At 36.4% G+C, this 10,077-nt stretch overlaps 1 protein-coding gene across 11 annotated transcripts in view; it reads left to right on the forward strand.

Annotated features, from left to right (window-relative positions):
- The window catches only part of RBM45 (RNA binding motif protein 45), a 29,671-nt gene extending 19,883 nt beyond the window's left edge, over window positions 1–9,788 (forward strand). For 3 of the 11 annotated variants that reach the window (XM_074363941.1, XM_074363947.1, XM_074363948.1), the window contains one exon: window positions 1,660–2,588. The gene's annotated coding sequence lies outside the window, so the exon portion shown is untranslated. The other 8 variants (XR_012507057.1, XM_074363943.1, XR_012507058.1 and 5 more) reach the window with 6 other exon arrangements.
- The last annotated feature ends 289 nt before the right edge of the window (window positions 9,789–10,077 follow it).

Consider the following 10,077-nt stretch of genomic DNA (forward strand, 5'->3'; position numbering starts at 1 on the left):
TTTCTTGTAAAATTATTGTCGGGTCTTAGACGATACATCGCAGGTGCTGAAAGCAGCTATCAGATTTGCTGCTTCTAGAGCATCGTGTCCCAAACTGTTCCTTGAAATAGTGTTGTTTTGAGAGAAATCAATAAATATTCTTTAGGAAAGAAATTTTCATGGTCAGACATGTTTAGGAAATGTTCAGTTATTAATTCACAGATTTTTTTTGCCAGTGAAACTTCCGGGGCCTTTAATATGCTAATATACACCATCCCTGGATCTCTGAAGGAGGATCATAGTTTGCACTGTGAAATAAGTGTGTTTTTAGAGGCATGCAACTAACAGGGCACAAGTATTACAAGTAGATTTTAAGAAAATTTCTGGAATGTATACTGTGTTTTATTCATATGGTATGGTGCGGTTTTATTTACAAGTTTATTTTTAAAATTTTTTTACCCTATCCCAAATCAAAAGTTAATGCAAAATACTAAAGAAATTATTACTCTAAAATTTTAGCTTTCTCTGAATTTTGTTCTCCACTTCCTCAATATTAATGAACTGACAGAAAAAAGAAATGAGACACTTTACCACTAGGTGGTGATAAACATTGCCACTCAAAAACAGCAGCATTTCAATGTTACCTAACGCACTGAGCCTGAAATGATAGAATTTGTATTGTCCAAAGCAGTGGCTCTTAAACACTGGTGTCTACAAGAATCACCTCAGATATTTGTTTAAAACGCAGGCACACAGATTCTGCAGGTTTGGGGTGGGTTTTTCACAAGCTCGCAAAGTGATTCTGATCCAGTAGTCACTGGCATTGACTTTGTAATATACTGGCCTAAAGAGATTCCATATTTTGGACCTTAGGTTGGACTGTTGTAAAATACGACATTGAGAAGTTTCCAAGTGTTTTTACCTTGGATATTTTTTAGAATTAAGCATCTGCTTTCCCTCAATTTAAGATCAGTACATATGAATTACAATAAAAAACTGAAAAACAGAAGCAGTCTCACAAATAGTAAACTGTCAGGCCAGCTTTTTCACATTGCAGATATTTTTTGATATTTGTAAAGAATGGTAATCATTTGCTTTATACCACTTAAAGCTTCGACTTAATTTTTAAATTTACATTTATTTTGAAGTGAATTATGTTCATAAGTTATCAGATTTTGGCTCTGAAGAAGTACATAAGTATATGTCGTTCTTTTTAAATGACAAAGGTACATGAAGGTGATTTTTATCAGTGTCTAAAAAACTGAAATAGAATAATCACAAGAGTATAGAAATACATGTATATTTATGTAAGTATTCTTGCCGTCTTAAAGTGAATCCTCTTACAAAGTGAATGCTTTTTTGGTATAACCAAAAAAAAAAAAATCTGTTGATTTGTAAGTGCAGTTTAACTGTCAGATTTCTTAAGGAATGCATAAAACTAACAATCAGAAAGGGCAAAAACAAATGAAATATTTATATAGCCTTTTCACCCAGCGATACAGCCACATGCAAGTTTTATTTCTTCCATATGTGGATAATAAGCTCTATTAAAAATCTTGGCCATTATTTTCACATATGATTTCACTGAAGAGAGAAAACATAAAGGTCATCCTTATTAAGTGAGAGTTCCATTTTAATATCTGAATTCTAATAAATGGATTGCATTATTTCCTTTTCTAGAAACTAACTCAAGATCCACGGATCCTGGGAACTGAAGGTACAGTATTGCTAGGGGATCAGACAGAAATAATTTAGTTAAAACATGAAATTGCAGTTCACTCATTACAATGACCATGCTTTAATTGTGTTTAATTAGAAAAGACTTGTCCTCAGGAGAATAGGCAGGTCCCACTGCAGTTTGAGAAAGTTACGAGGCCTTCTGAAAATCCATTTGAGTGGTTATCGTAGGAAGAGGGAGGCCCATGACTGTTGTATGTGAATTGCAGCCAATGTCTAGATGTCAGGGTCCATGTGAGCTGGCTAACATGCAAGCTGACCAAGACTACAGCCACTGTGGTGCCCTAGAGACTGCCTTTCTGACCACAGCGCTGCAGAATTGGTGGAAGGAAGGCCTCAGGAGACTGTTCTAGGGAAATTGTTTGTATTTGAGATGTAAAAATCAGGAATTATGTGAAAAGGCAAGTGCTATGTTCCACAGAAATTGGGAAGAATATTGAGCACAGTAGGATAACCAGAGTGCTTACAGGTACTCCTGTGAATCTACACTCTGAATTTTCCTCCCTCTCTCTCCATTTCTGGTTTTGTAGGTAAATGGTGTTACTACTGATTTTCTTGTTCATATACTATCATTTTCCAATGTTAGTAATACATAGGTCACAGCATTCATTAGCCAGAGTTCTTAGGATTTTGTTACTTCTGTTATTTTTATGGACTTTTTTTAATGGTAAAAGAAGAGATTTAAAGTCATCTAATTAAAAGTTATCTAATTTACTGGAAGATCTGATGTACAAAAAGACATAATTTTCCTTTCATCACAGACAGAGTCCATCTCTTGTATTGGTTTTGGGCCCTTAAAGTTAGTTTTTGTGGTCCTTTTATTATTGATCCATTGGCACAAAAAAACTTTCTTCCTGTTATTCGTTAATACATTAGTAACTTAAGAAACATAAGTATCAGTGTGACATTTGGGAGAAGGTGGAGAAGGAAATCACAATTTGCTACTTGTAAGACTGACTTTAGGAAGAATATAGTAGTTGTTGAGAGCACTGAGGCTGGCTGACCTGCTTTGGCAATGTCAAAATCAGACCAGCAATGGCAAAGGAAAAGACTACATGTGGAGAGAGAGCACCTATCTTTGCTTTGTCATCATGAGCTCCTTCAGGTTCATCTCCCACTAGTACCATCTTGGCTTTATCCCTTCACCAGAAGCTCCTAACAAGGGCTCATTTCCTACTACTTTTACCCCAAATCTGGGAATCACAGACACTGAGTGTAGTCCCGTCTTTCACCCAGCCCAGTTTTATTCCCCTGCAATGTCAAAATATTTCACACAAAAAATGGAAATGGATCTCCTTACATCATCCTGCAAGATTACCAGTGTGCCTGGAATACCCAGATTCTATCTGTTTAATAGCTTCCAGTTACCTGTAATATAAGAATGTATCATATTATTGATATTATTAGTCTTCAGTTCACCCAGTAGCATATTTCATAAATGATATCAACATCATCTTTTTTAACCTGTTTTCTCATCCAGAAAATAAAAGCTAATAAAGACTATATAAATAACACAAATGCTTGCAACCTTCTCCCAATTTTCTGCAGAAAATACCCATGAAAACATTCAAGTAAGAAGAAAAATTGGAATCATTCATAGAAACTTAGATAAGAATAGTGGAAACTAGAAAAAATTTTACTAAACAAAGCATAAGGCATAGATTATTTTTAAATCGCTGACTCATATTCCACATTGTTGTGTAAAGTAAAATGAGACCTTAGCTTCCTGTCATCCAACAGTACTTACTAACCTGTGTATAGAAGGCTGTTCTAATAATGTGAAACAGCTGTGGAAGTCCCATCAGAAAAGGCTTTCGTTGTGCATTTCTTAACTAGCAGCTCTGAATCTGCATTATCTTAGAACTTTTCCTTAACCAAGAAAACCACAACTGGCATTCACCTGGTGATGGGGAGGGTCATAAAAGGGATCCCACCTCTGACCAGAAGAGCAAAGCTAAATGACGGAGTCAGCTTAAGTGACCCAGAAAGATCTTTTAGCTTCTGCCCATTGGCAGATTTCATATACTTACAGCAGGATTTTTTTAAGGTATTCTTTCCAGTCACTATGCTAAGAACTTTGATCTTGTTGCAAGGAAATCCCTGACCCTCTCTGCCCTAATCCTACATCTGATGCATGTCCTTGGGTTTCCTGGAAGAATGAAATGGAGCTAACATTTCTGACCACGTGCTGGATATTACATCATTACTTGAGTGGTCTGGTTAAATCCATCCTCATTGAGAAATGAGTAAATGGGCAAGATGTTTGAACTGGCACTTCATAAAAGAAGACCAAGAAGGGATTTCAGTTTTTTGCTTTTGTTTTTCTGTTTTTTTTAGCAGATGAAGGGAAGGTTGTGTAAATTCCTAGGCTTTTCTAAAGAAACAGTAAAACATTCTCTTTTTTACTTTGACAATTAATGCAAGTTGAATAATTTTTTAAATCTATTAAATGTTCAGTAATATTAGTCATCAAGGAAATGCATTTTGAAACTACAGTAAGATACACTGATAAGAACAGCAAAAATTAAGATACTGACGATAGCAGATGTTGGTGAGAGTGTGGAGCAACAGAATCACTCATAAACTGCTGGTGGGAGTATAAATTGGTTCAGCCACTTTGGAAATATTTGATAAATGTCTGTTAACACTAAAACATATCTACCATCAACTCAGCAATTCCACTTCTAAGTGTATATCCAACAAAAATAAGAAAATGCGTGTACCAAAATAATATAACCATTATTGGTAATAGCCTCAAAGTAGAAACAACCATAGTGTCCATCAATAGAATGGATACAGTGAAATACCCTATAGCAAGGAAATGAGTTAACTCTTAAATACATGTAACAATTTCAATGAATATTATAATGTTGACAAACCAGCCAACAAAAGAAAATACTGTGATTCCCACTATGAAAGGGTTCAAAACCAAAACATGCCTTTAGGCAGAATTGAGCGAGGAGGTGTCAGAAGGGGGCAGAGGGGCTTAGGATGTACTGATAATCTTGTCTTTCTTGACCAGCATGGTGATAAGTTGGTGATAACTTTTTGAGTGGTAGTTTTTATGGTTTATGCATTTTTTTGTGTCTTGTATTTCATTTAAAGTTTTAGTTTCTTAATGCATTAAGCAATATCAACATGAGGCTGACGGGACAGACACTTCTGCAGGTGAGAGAAGAGCAATATCCTAAGGCATTTAGAAGGAGGGGCTTGCGTTATTCTTCCAGTGTGTCTAAAGCAAGAAATATTAGAAAATATCTGCTTTCACTCCTTCTCTGGTGCAATTGGGCATTATGATGATGAGGACATGAGAAGAGTAAAAGTAGGAAAAGAAAGCAAGAAGCTAAATTCTAAGTTCTGTCAAACAATAAATAGTCACAGAATTAAAGAAAATTGAACCCATAATGAAGAACGATGAATATCAAACTGCTTCAGAACCCTGTGGGTCCTCATGAGCCAGCAAAAGGAAGATAAGATGGAGGGGTTTCCCCCAAGTTGTTCATCAACCAGATCAGAACTGTTTTCGTCAATGTATGTATGTATTGTGCTTAATAAGCTTTCTTTGGATTCTGCAACTTAAATAAGTTACAGTAAACCCAGAGCACCCTCAGATGAATATAGTGAGAGAAAAGGTGGAGATTTAAAAGGTTCATCACTGAGATTCATCCTTAGAATAAGAGATGTTCCCAAAGAAGACAAAACAAGTTAACAATCAGTAGTTTTAATAGAAGAAACCTCAATTTTAAAAAAAAGGCTCGAGTCTGAAGATCCTCTTCTGCACATTAGATGCCGGCTGGAATGGAGCAGTGTCTGCAGAGTTGTGTAGTTCAGGATTCCTCTACTCATCCAGATGTGATGGTAACAGAAAAGGATTCTGTGATGTGGAACGTACTACTCATTTACCCTTTGTAGAAAAAAAAATTACTTGAATATATCAGTACACTACCAGAATGAATCAAAATTCAGAATAAAAGAATGAGAAAAGAAAGGCCAGTCGGTGAGTATTGAAATCAGTGCTGCATTACTGTTAGAATAACACAGGATAATTATTGCAAATGTAACACTTAAAGCAAGAGATTTATTAAATTACCTCAAAATCTTTAAGTGGGGTTTACCCCAGATTAAGTTAATGAAGGCCAAGAAGGGATGGCAGTTTCTTTTGGGGGGATAAAGTCAATAGTAAAATTCTTATCTTTTGTAATGAAAAAATTCGAACTTTCTGTTTTTTAATTTGAAAATTAAATGTAACTTCAAGTATCTTGTGAAATCTGTCAAGGTGGTTAACAATAAAATTAATAACAGAATGTCTCCTGTCCAAATCTTTGAAAAAGGTAAAAAAAATTGTATGTGTGACAAAAGTCAAAAGGAAAAGCAATTAAGATCAAAACTGTTTAGATTGTTTTAATTCTAAAAACAAAATGAAATAATTTGCTTCCTCCAAGAGACTTAGCTTTCACTCAAATTCTGTCATGCACACCTAACCCATAAAGTACCTCAGATTACAATTTACGGGAGAAATATAAGGCGGGATAACTGTATATTCACTATTAAATTACAGTCAGTAAGTAGTGAAGACCACAAACTGTAATGTTTATATGCAGGATAATATAGGGTTAAAATGTAGAAACACAAAGGCCTTTAAAAAGTGGTGTAGATATTGTCCTGAAGACCTTAGCACAATGATCTGTGAAGTATCGTTAACATGAATCAAATAGATGGGAGACATGTCCCTTAACAGTTGGGGTAGGGGGGAATAATGGAAAAGAGGATCTAACTTTTTCTCAAATGGGATAGTTTACAAATTGATCAGATAGTAACACTGAATAGCAAAGGCAGCACAGGGGGCCCAGAAAGATAACTTCTGCACATCACCTGATTTAGAATATTTACAGCAGGATTAAAAAACAAAACTACAGACAAATTGCAAAGAAATCTCTTACTCTTTTCTATCCTAAGCTAGATCCTTTGGGCTTCCTTGGATTTCCTGGAGGAATGAAATAGGCCAGCATTTGGTGCCCACCTGCTTGACACTACATCAGCAGCTGAGTGGAGTGTAAAAGCTGAAAGCCATCCTTGGAACCTGATAATTCCCCTGAAGTGCGTTTTAAAGGACAGAAGTTGTACAGGTCTTGTTCTTTGACCACAAGGTAATAAAACCAGAAAATAAAAAACACAATCATCTGGAAAATAACTTTAAAACCTTCTAAACAGCTATTTTGTCATGAAAAACGCGGTAAAATATAGTGAAAACAAAACAGCAAAAAAAAAAAAAAAGTAGAGGATGATGTGTTTAAAGTAATACTGAAAGGCAAATTGATAGCCATTGCATAGAAAGGGAAAATGAATGAATTAAACATGCAGCACTTCGGGAACAAAAGGAACATAGTAAAGATAAGATTAACATTACCCTGACATCAAAACTTAAAGGCAATTTAATATTAAAGCTATAGATTCTTAGTTCACCCAGGAATATGAATGCAAACCTCAAAATTTTAGAAGGTACAAATATGTCCGAAGAACAATTCACCATTGCCAAGTAGGGTTTATCCTTTGATGAAAAAGCAGTTCACATTAAGGAAAAAATTTATTATAGGACATGTCTTAGTAGGGCCATATATGCGATCTGTTTGACCAGTTAGTTGATCATTCTTGTGATCATACAGATGCCACAGACTTTCAGATTATGTATGGTTTACTTGAGTCGCTACCTGGAGTGGGTGGGATTTGCCTGATTTATTTAAAGGGATCACTACATGACTGCTATATAATGGGAAGGCACAGAATGGATACTGATGAAGCAATCAGAATGTCTAAAACTGCTTCTTAGAAAAAGCTAAATTTATTGAGCCCTTACTGTTTGCCAGGCTAATTGCTTTACACACATCTCAAAACCTATGAAGTAGATACTATTGTTCCTGTTTTAAAGAAAGGGAGCTGAAGTACATTCAAAGGGATGAAGTAACTTGCCCAAGATTACACAGCCAACAGATGGGGAAGCTGGGCTTCAAATAAAGGCAGAATTAATCAGAACCCACACTTGACCTCTACACTAAATATCAATGGCTGTAACAATTCAGAAACCACCACACACACAAATTGAATATTACACAGCAACAACAAATCCTTCCAAAACTATGTTGTGAAGAAAGCAAGAGAGTTAAAGATTACAGATGGCAGGATGAAGAGGATGACTCAGTAGTTTGGGGGTCAGAGCATTGGTTCCTTTTTCACCCTGGTTGTACAAGTTTATCTAACAAATATATTGAGCACTACTGAGTGCCAGGGAATGCAATGATGAGAAGAAGAAAAACTTTCTTGCCCTGATGTAGTGTAGTTTAATCATGATGTATTTTGAAGAAATGGTGTAGTGTGTTATGGGGTCAGCTGCCACTTGGGTAAGGCAGGCTGGTTCCTCCTAAACCTACCACTTTCAGAGGATTTGCCAGAATGAAAGAATTCACCTTTTTCTGTCCCCCTTCACTTGTCCACACTTAAGTCTCTTTTTTTTGTTTGTTTTACAAGGTCTTACTGTTTTGCTTTGGAGTTTTAAATTACAGTGTAGTGCACAAATCACAAATGTAAGATTCAATAAATTTTGACAAATGCATGCATTCTTATAACCCACTGTTAGAGACTGTTTCTGTGAGTTCCTTACAAGTCTCCATTTCTTGCAAACAGGCACTGTCTCTTTTCAGGAATGTTTATATAGAGAACAGTCTTGGAAGACAGAGTCTCCTTCTGGAGCAAGAGGCTGATTTGTTTACTGTCCAGTATAGTAAAGATAATGTCCCCTTCCAGGGCAAAGGACAGGCAGACTTACTGCCTTTTATAAAAGATTTAGGTTCCCTAAGCTTAAGGTTCCTCAGTTCTGTCACAGACTTAACTATGTGCACAGCATCCATCTGGACCTCTCAGTGTCACCCCCTGTAAGGCTTAGGAGGCAAGAACCAATGCAAACATGAAGCTCAGGCTGCTTATTGTGCTGTGGATAATGAAGTCCTTTACAAACGTTCACATGTTTAGTGATGTTTTCTCGTTTACTGTGTTAGGCTAACTTGTTATCTTGCAAGCAGGGTAAAAATCTCAGGCCCTTCGGAGTTCTTGACAGCCACACTCCTTCAAAATGCAGATCATTTCCCTTGGAGCAGCACATTCCCTCATGCCCCTTTCCAATCAGTCTCACAAGAGATGATCCTCTTTCTGATTGTTATCACAATATACAGTTTTGCCTTATCACATTCATGGAACATACCCACTTTTGTGCTTATCTGCTTCACTCAGCATAAAGTCTGTGAGATTCATCCATGCTTTGTGTATATCAGTGGTTCATTCCTTCTCATGGCCAAGTAACTTTCCATTATAAGACTAAACTTCAATTTATTTATCCATTCTCCTGTTGATGGGTATTTGAGTTGCTTTCAGTTTGGAGAATAAAGCTGCAATAAACATTCACATATTTAATAACATTTTCATGTATACAGGACACTGAGAATAAGTCATTGTAGAGACTCTGGATTCTACTATCTTCTTCTGAAGAATGTTTCTTTTTGTTATAGCAGGCACTGTTTTTATGTGGACTCAAGTTTCCAGCTCTGTCTTTTGCAGTGAGCAGCCGTTAAAGTTTCTGTCATCGCTTCCAGCCTTCCAGCTGTTGTCTTCCACCAGACCTGTTATGGTCTCTCCAACCCAAACGTAGCCAAAGGAGTCAGCCAAAAATTTGGGTGAGGTTTGTCAGAGATTTTGAGACTCTATTTTGTGACTCTGTCCTTTCTTGGGTATCCTCCCTCATTCAGAGTTACTTGGGCATCCTTAAACTCTGCCCATTGACCCTTCAAGCCAGTAAAACTGCACTTTTCTGAGTATTAGCATTCCTGCACTTGGGAGGACCTGATAGTGCCCGCAGGCAGAAAGCTTTATAAACGAATCTTACCTAATGTGATTTCCTCCTTTCAAAATGTTTACTCCCCTCAGTTTCTACCTGCTTTTGATCATTTTCCAGTGCCTTCAGATATAGTAATTCTTTCTGATTGTGTAGTCAAGAATGCCCATTAAATTTTTTATTTCAATGTGCAGTTTTTCTCATTTTTTTACTCTTTCTACCTGTTACTGAGTCATGCCTGATTTTGTTTCATAATGTTTTATTCTTTTTCAGACTGTATGTATCACTTCATCTCTTTGAGGATATGAAACATTTTTTTTCTTTCTTTAAATTGTCCTATTACTTCAGTTTAGTCTGGAGCAAATCATTGTTTTGATTATTGGTCTTGTGGCAGTGTTTCCTAATGGTAGATGTCTTCATGTACTTTGGGACGTTGATTTTCATGTCCATTTTGAGTGGGAAAGCTGCTTTTGTTACCCACG

This window comes from Camelus bactrianus, chromosome 5 (genome assembly GCF_048773025.1).
Source record: "Camelus bactrianus isolate YW-2024 breed Bactrian camel chromosome 5, ASM4877302v1, whole genome shotgun sequence".
Taxonomy (NCBI): Eukaryota; Metazoa; Chordata; class Mammalia; order Artiodactyla; family Camelidae; genus Camelus; species Camelus bactrianus.